The 7,751-nt window shown below is 38.7% G+C and overlaps 1 protein-coding gene across 1 annotated transcript in view; it reads right to left on the bottom strand.

Annotated features, from left to right (window-relative positions):
* vipr1b (vasoactive intestinal peptide receptor 1b) overlaps nucleotides 1-7,751 on the bottom strand; it is a 49,831-nt gene that overhangs the window by 29,385 nt on the left and 12,695 nt on the right. The window lies entirely within an intron of this gene.

The following is a 7,751-nucleotide window of genomic DNA, read 5'->3' as shown; positions in this document are numbered from 1 at the left end:
GGGGGGGGCGTTTTATGACGCTGTGCAAAGCGTCATAAAACGCTTTGCACAGAAGGAATCAGGAGATTTAGAGCTTTCAGACGACGTATAATTTGTCAAGGTGGGGTGATGATTGAGTCCGGTGCAGACCAAAACACACCTAAAGTAGCGCCAGGGTCAAAGTGTGGGAGTTTTTCCACTCTGCCTTTTGAAATAACGATAAGTGCTTTTGATGTCTGACATGGCCGGCGAGTGCTAAGAACTAGTTCAGAGGAACCATTAACACGCCCCGCCTGTGACGTTTTCAGTTGAGGCCGTCATTTCACATACAGATACAGATGATATGTAAATTTACCATAAGGTCATCTGATGCATAGAGACGAGATTAGATTAATAGATCAATTATAAAACACAGATGTGATAAAATACATGAGACAGACAGATGTCATTTCATGTAGCTCCCCCAGGTCATATCAGTCAGACTTTACAAGTGTCCTCTTAACCTGGAAATGTCAAAATGGTGGAACCTCAGCAGACGTATCAACCTGCCATCAGAGCCCATTTGTGTGTCTGAGACTGAATAAAACGAGAAAAAATAAAAATAAAATAAGAGCTAAACCAGATAAAATGAAGTTTTGCTTTTGTTTGTGAAGTTGTGGATTTAGAAAGATTTATCCCTGAGCTACAGTCTCAGTCCATGCCTGTACATCTCTGCAGAGGAGTTAACCTCAAGCTGTTGTCGTCTCAATTTATTTGCCTTGAGTTTGAGGGTAAATGCCTGCACTATTTGCATGCACAGTGTGTCATTCTTGTTAACAGCCCTGTCTTCACAGGGGGTAATACCATCAAACCTTTACTGAGCCTCCTTTTCCATTATTGGGATTTTATGGAGCAGTTTATCTTCACAACAGGTTTCCAGAAATTCACAGAGCACTCGTTCAGTTACTCTATCCCAGCAGCCACCAATCTCCCTATAACTTCACTGTTACCGGATACTTCAGACATCTTGAAAACACAGTATACGTCCTGTAGGCATTTCCACACATTGGTGCAGTGAAGTGGCTCGGAGGGATCTGTCACAAAACAAGTCAGATATTTGACTAAATGTGAACTCCACAGCTTTAAAAGTCCAAGTCACTTCTGATGATGCTACTGTGACGTGTGCCGCAGCCGTTCAGGTAGCGGGAAGGCTGCCACACCCAGCGCTGGCGACCTGTCCTCCAGGCGTGATGGTAACCGCGTTATCAAGCCAGATCCCATTGGTTCTTTTTAAAAACACCTGCGCCCTGTCAGATTCTCTCACCTTGCCAAAGCTGACAGTTGTCCACGATTGCATGCTGTGATTTGGTGCTGCCGCAGAAGAACAGGGCCAGGCAACACCCCCCCCCCTTCTGTACTACTGGAGCTGCTTGTATCTAAACATACGCAAATTCTTTCAGAGAAATCGAGCAGCAACTATGAAATCAAATCCTCAAAACTAAAAACAGAAAATAAAGACTATCACAGCTGGCGAGTTGATCTGCCACCATGATGCCTTGCAATTAGGGAGTTATGGTTAGCAAAAGATGAAGGTCGTGGTAGAAGACGAGATACGAACAGTCAAGTCACACACTTAGCAGTCTCAATCTGCACGAAGGATAAAGCTGTGGGGCCCATGCCTGATAGTCGGGTGTTCACCTTTTACTTTAATACAGAAAAAACTTTAAAGATAAAAGGTTTTAAGAATGGAATCATGACAAGAGCAATATTGGCTTTTTCTGTTTCTGATTTCTACTTGAATGTAGTGCTGCGTTTTGTGCGATGATTGTAGCTGCAAAGTGCATAATCATCTACATGAGCATTTATTCATAGTCATCTCTCACAGCAAAAGATTAATTGCTGTGACGTGTGCGTAGAAGTGGACTGGTAAAGAAAAACATCCACTTTCGTTGCAGAATGGCACAGAAATAATGTCTGGCTGCTTATTCTCATGCTGAAAAGTAATCTACACTTTGTATTTCTGTTTTAGTGTATTGACCATTTCTACATCATGTTAAATACACACGTTTGCACAGTTTAAATGTTGAAATTCAGAAGAAAATCACAGCAAAAATAAGGTTGACAAGGGAGATAAAAAAAAAAAAAAGACAGAACAGTTGAGGTCATAGCAGGTAAACAAAAATACACAAATCATCTTGTTGGTGACAGTTTCAAAATGCATTACATGAATGGGAGTCTAGAAAGTGTGTGTCCTCCCTGTTGTAATCTTTCTCACTTAGTGTGTGTGTGTGTGTGTGTTACTGGGTGTGGGTGTGTGGCTGGCTACCGCAGTGGAACAAGCCTCATGAGCGCCGGTGGTTATAATGATCTTGGAGTGCAGCGGGACGAACCCTGATCCCAGAGGACAGGAGCACCGAGTAAACTGGTACCATCGCTGCTTAATACAAAAAAAAGCTGTTGTGAAGGTCTGAAAATAAAAAACTTATTTTCATATAACACAGAGATGATGTGAATCAAGGTAAAAAGCTATTACTCCTTATTGATTTTACTTATCAAAGGCAAAGCAATCACAAAGGATGAGATGCAGATGAAAAAAAATAAAAATAAAATAAAATAAAAAGTCAATAATATTTGAAATCTCAGAGAGACAGCGGAGAGGTGGAGTGAGCGAAAAGAGCCGCGACTCAATATCGGGAAAAGGTCATGAATATTTTGTACTCTCGGTGTGAATGAAAGTGAGGAAAGGAAGAGTTAGTGAAGCTTTTCATTACAAAGTGACATTTGCTTCAATTTGCAGACACCCACTTCACCTAGTCTGACAAAAACTCGGCTGGTTTCAAAGTAAAGTTCATATGTAACTACTGGAGTTTTGGCTTCATCTGCAACACCTGCAAAATTTTTGCAGGATGGAGTTACATATGAAAGCTTTAAGGTGAAGTGTACATTAAAGAGGAATAGGTTTTAACTACATCAAAAACCTGCTGAAAGTGGAGCTGAAATTTGGGGAAATTCATATGATTCATTTGTATATGACTCAAGTTGAAAGCGTCTGAGTGAAAATTTTCAAGGCAACCCTGACTTCAGTTTAAAAATGAACAAAACCCTGTAACAGAATAAAATCAAAATCAATCACTCTTCAACATAGAGGAAGTACAGTGTTGCCATGGTGTCAATTAGTTTGCAATGGGCAACAACTTGAGTCCTGTTTTTTTTTTTTTTTTTTTTTTTTTTTTAAAATGAGCCTACATTAGTTTAGACTTTGGCAAATTGGCACCATTAAAAAGTTTGCCAAATAAGCTACTAGCAGGTCTTATTTGCAATGTGCACATGGATGTAGAGACAACTATCACTGGATTACTTCACTACACAACAGAAAACTTAAAGACATGATGATTCTTAGGGGAGTTCTGGAGTCATGAGGAAAGTCATTTTTGGAAATTTCTTTTCTTTAAAGCAGATTTATGGACGTTTATATGCAACACAAATCAGAGGAAAAGTGTAAGTCACACTGAATCTAAAAAAAACTTTGAGAAGACGCATAGATTTAGATGCATCCTGCAGCTTACCCCTCACATCTGTCCCTTCACCCAGACACGTGTAAAAAGTCACAACAAAACTACAAGAGGCCGTGTTTCGTGAGGTCACCGTGACCTTGATCTTTGACCTTTGACCACCAAATCCTCATCAGCTCATCCTCGAGTCCGAGTAAATATTTCTGCCAAATTTGAAAAAAATTCCCTCGAGGCATTACTGAGATCTCACGTTCACGAGAATGGGATGGACAGGAAGGGGAATAAAAAATACAAAACAGAAAGAGAGAAGGTATTTAGGTGAATTGTTAAAGAATTGTAAAAGTTATTTGACAACATTTTTACCATGTTCTAAGATATCGTCAGTGGTGGTCTCTTAATCTCACATGTCCATTCAAAGCATTAAAAGAATTTTTTTTTTTGTTTTTATTTTTGCCGTCATCCTGCCATCGGTACATGTGGGGTTTTAAGTGCAGCCTCCATCTCTGAAGTGTCACATTTAGGTGATAAAGCCTGTATGAGTGCATCATTACTCCCAGAGAGAGGGAGAGAGAAAACATTCACACATGGATAGAGACCATATTTGTAATTTTACTGGCTGTTTAAGAGGTGATGGACAGGCTTTTTTCACACCCACAATATATGCAAAGTAAAAGTGTGCACCCACTTTTAGTTGTAGTTAACTGGAAAAAAAAAAAAAATGTATTGAAAGTTGTGGTTGAAACTTTAGAGACTTTGTGACAAATGATGTCATCATGACAAGTGTCGGTTTAAGAGCCAAAACAAGGCCGTATCCTTCCAGCCATCCAATCCTGTTTTAATCAAAACACTGGAAGTAATTACAGAATAAATTACAAGCTCATCTAGATTTACTCTTAATTATCTTTTACAGCACATTAAAGAAATACACTCATTCACTTTCTTGCCAAGAATGAGAAAATCAATATCCCTCTCAAGTCCTTTCAATATTAAGCTTGTTAGCTTAGCTTAGCTGGAAAGAGTATTTTTTCTGAAGATAACAAATCTAAAACTCACACTCTACCCTCCACTTAAAACCATACATTGCTGTTTTCACTTCCATTTACGTACAAGTTAAAGAAACAACATTTCAAGTATGTATTCTTCAGCTTTGGTATAAGCTTAAAGTTAAACCATGAAAATGGAAACAGTAATGCAAGAGTCAAAGAAGAACAATAAAAGTTGCTCAGGTAAAGAGCTACAAATGGCAGAAGGGAGAAACTGAGGATTAATGAACCATTTTTTTTTAAAATTATATCTTGAGATGGATGAAATAGTATCTTGATATAATTGATGTGGGAACCAGCAAATGTTAAAACAGAGCGTGAGGGGAAAAGGGCTGCACACAGGGAAGGGATTTATACATTTACATTCACACCGAGTCAGAAACTAATGTGAGGCTTTGGTCTTTTCCCAAATATGCCCTTTTATCAGTGAAAACCTGCTGAAATCCTTTTGAACTGTCAGATTACTAACAAAGTTGCTGTGTTATTCATCTCATTGGAGGGTTTGTATATGGTCTGTACATAGAGAATATGTTTTACGATGAGGTAATATCTATCAGTGTATTACTGGTTACCCAGCAGTAAAAGCCCCATCTTCTTCAATAGTCGGATATTAGCACATCTCAGTCAGGGGGCAAAAAAATGAACATCGACTGGCTGGGTCATACAGGCTGGAGCACAAGAAGAGCAGGTAAAACGCAGGAGGTAAAAAGCCCAGAGGTTTTGAAAAGAAGAAATGGATATCCATCAGCACCTATTTGAAAATGACTCTGGAGGGGAAGAAAAAAAGTAAAAGAAATTAAAAAAAAAAAAAAAAAAAAAAAAGGATCTGAAGGAGAGGTTTTGGGTCAGGGAACATCACAGAAAACCAAATCCACACCATCCAAACTGGTGCTCATGCTGATCTGAACCACCATGTAGCCCGCTGTGATGCGTGTTTAATTTAATAACTCAATATTTGAGTCAAATAAGAAAAAAAAATGTCATTAGGATGTCATTAACTCTGGCTTTTGCTCATATTGTAGATTGAGCCTCATTAAACTATAAACAAAAAAAAAACATTAAATGCAAGTTGATCAAAGTGCAGCACAAAGTTAGTGACTATAAAAACTTGTAATTGATGTACAAGATCAGAATAGTATTACCAAAAGATGAAATATCTAAATAATGTTTAAAACTGACAAAAGTTGAGACATAGTGATGCTCTGTTTTAGAGTCAGCGGCCACAAAGCCAACTTCACCTCTTGAAATTGGCTTTGTGGGCAGTAAGTGAGCACCGGTCTGGAGGTCACAGAGGAATAATAGGTCTGATGTATCAAGATGGGATCCCCCCCCCCATCAACTCGATACATGAAATGTCGCACAATCAAACATTTGATGTCTTCAATACAGTACATGTTCAAGCTGCATGGTTTTTTTTTTTTTTTGAGTATCTATTCAGAAGATCTTACACCTCAGGATGATTTGATCCTTCGAAAAGTATGTTCAGGGTTGAGGAGCACCAGGTCAACACAAGCATTAAAGTTCATCAAGAAGAGCAGCGCTGGTCTGAGAAAGGTGGTGGAAAATTCAAGAATATCAAAAACAGAATAGTTAGTTTAACTCAGCTTGGTAAGAAGGCTGTTTGCTTGAACTGTGAAAAAAAAAGAAAGTATAAAGTGTCCTATATTGAAGGATCCATTAATGTGTTGCGTACGATTTCATAAGGGGACATTTTCTGATAGGTCAGAGAGGCTAGAGTTCGCAGGTGGTCATGCGCAGTAATGTTTCTAAAAGCGACATCACCGACGGGGACGTGGGAAAAATACTACATGCATGAAATGTTCAGTAGACATAGAGAGCAACTCAACATTAGAGATAATCAGTGTCAACTCACCATTTAAACAAACTGGTGGTGACGATGTCAGACATTTTATTTTTATGATTTAAAAAAGGTAGCCAATGAGCCAGGAAATAAGATTCAGTTTGTTGAGTCAGGCCTGAAGTTCTGTGCAGGTATTGAGAGAAACTTTGAAGGTCCCAGAGAATTTACAGGCAGCAGAGGAGTTGATGTGGTGAGGGCGTTAAACAAGGACACACGGTTTTGAAAGAAAAGAAAGTGAACGGCAGACATGCATCCAAGACAAAAGGACTCCGAATCAGACATCAGAAGATAGCAAAAACAAAATGTAGAGCACTGGTTTTTAAACAAAGGATCACTAAAAAGATTGAGCTAAAATAGGTCAGGAAGAAAATAAAACCCTGTCAATGAAGTAACATTTACTTTTTTGAGGCCAAAAGTTGAAAACCTTGGTTCTTGGTTGAGAGACAAAATGAATTAAACCATGGCTGTATTACTGAACAGACCCACCAAGTACAGACCCCAGAGATGTCAAGGAGCCAAAGCCTCTTTATCAAGTGACTGTTATATTTCTTGTTTGAAAATCATAAAGCTCAATTAAGAGACAGAAAAAAACTAAGATGCAAAATGATCCCAAAGAAACAAAACAACCACAAAAGGGGCCGCAGGCACCACAGAGACACAAAACTACAATAGAAATACATAAAACAACTAGAAAGAGGCTCCAAATGAATAAAGAAAGATAAATGCAAAACGACAAAAAAAAAAAAAAGACAAAACAAGCGTAAAGAGATGCAAAAATGATCACAGATATGCAAAACTACTACAAAGAAACACAGATACACACAAATAGCACAGACACACAAACTGAAAAGAGATTAAAACAAGTACAAAAGGACACAAATGAACCAAAAACAAACACAAAATTAATACAAAGAGACAAAAAATTACCACAATAGATACAAAACAACCAAAAAGATGTTAAACTAACAAAAAGGGACACAAAGAACCACAAGGGTTCAAAACCAGCACAAAAACACAGCTTTTCAGTCTGTGGCTCCTATATTCGACGGAGGCCCATTTTCTCATAATCGTGAACAAAACGAACCAATGAACAAAACACAAAATTCAGTGATGTTTCTCTTTCTTATCTTATGTTGGTGGAACGTCTCTCTTCCTCCCCCATCAGCCGTCTCTGAGCTCGTTCCAAAACAAAGGTTAGAGGATGACCTGGATTCCTGCTTGTTTTCTCAGACCCGCAGAGTAATCTGTGACTGAGTTTACATGCGCAGTTTAAATCTGCTCTTTCATTTGGCTCGTGTAAACACTACATACTGTTTACAGTAACCTGGATAAACTTTGATCATGGGTTTAAGGCACCTGGAGACACCCCCCCCCACC

Source organism: Seriola lalandi, unplaced genomic scaffold, assembly GCF_002814215.2.
Source record: "Seriola lalandi dorsalis isolate HSWRI2012SDOR001 ecotype SW California unplaced genomic scaffold, Sedor1 jcf7180002054351, whole genome shotgun sequence".
Taxonomy (NCBI): Eukaryota; Metazoa; Chordata; class Actinopteri; order Carangiformes; family Carangidae; genus Seriola; species Seriola lalandi.
Note: the sequence above shows the minus strand (reverse complement) of the source record. Positions and strands in the feature narration are given on the sequence as shown.